Below are 767 nucleotides of genomic sequence, written 5' to 3'. Positions count from 1 at the left end.
GTATCCCAAGGAGAAGACTCCAAGTTAACGATCTCCAATCAGCCACAGTAAGAGAAAGATTCCAGGCAAACCTTCAAACTAAGCTTGATAACCATTCCACAGATTCTGCAGATTCCTCTCCTGAAGCAATTTGGCATCATATTAAAAGCTGCATCCTGCAATCCTCCGAAGAATCCTTAGGGTTCTCCCTCAAGAAGAACAAAGACTGGTTTGATGAAAACAATCATGAAATCCAGGAATTGTTGAGGAAGAAGAGAACCGCCCACCAAGCACACCTTGCACTGCCATCCTGTCCCGCAAGAAAAGTAGCCTTTCGTCTTGCATGCAGCAAACTCCAACAGAAACTCCGTGACATCCAGAACAAGTGGTGGACCGATCTAGCTGCAAAAGCTCAACTTTGTGCAGATACAGGGGACCACAAAGGATTTTATGAGGCCCTCAAAACAGCATACGGGCCTACATACCAAATCCATAGCCCACTACTCAGTGCAGATGGTCAAACGCTTCTGACAGATAAAACCTCCATACTGAATAGATGGTCTGAACACTTTCAGACTCTTTTTAGTACCAACCGTGTAGTCCAAGACTCAGCAATTCAGTCCATCACACAACGACCGGTGAAATACGAATTGGATACTGCCCCCACTTTAGGAGAAACCCTCAAGGCCATACAGCAGGTGAAAATTGGCAAGGCAGCTGGGGTTGATGGAATTCCACCTGAAGTCTGGAAACATGGGGGCCTTGCACTCCATGCTAAATTTCATGAG

The sequence above is a fragment of the Neopelma chrysocephalum genome, unplaced genomic scaffold (assembly GCF_003984885.1).
Source record: "Neopelma chrysocephalum unplaced genomic scaffold, ASM398488v2 Primary Assembly neopelma1_96584, whole genome shotgun sequence".
NCBI classification, from domain to species: Eukaryota; Metazoa; Chordata; class Aves; order Passeriformes; family Pipridae; genus Neopelma; species Neopelma chrysocephalum.
The sequence above is the reverse complement of the archived record's forward strand: the minus strand, read 5'-3'. Positions refer to the sequence as shown.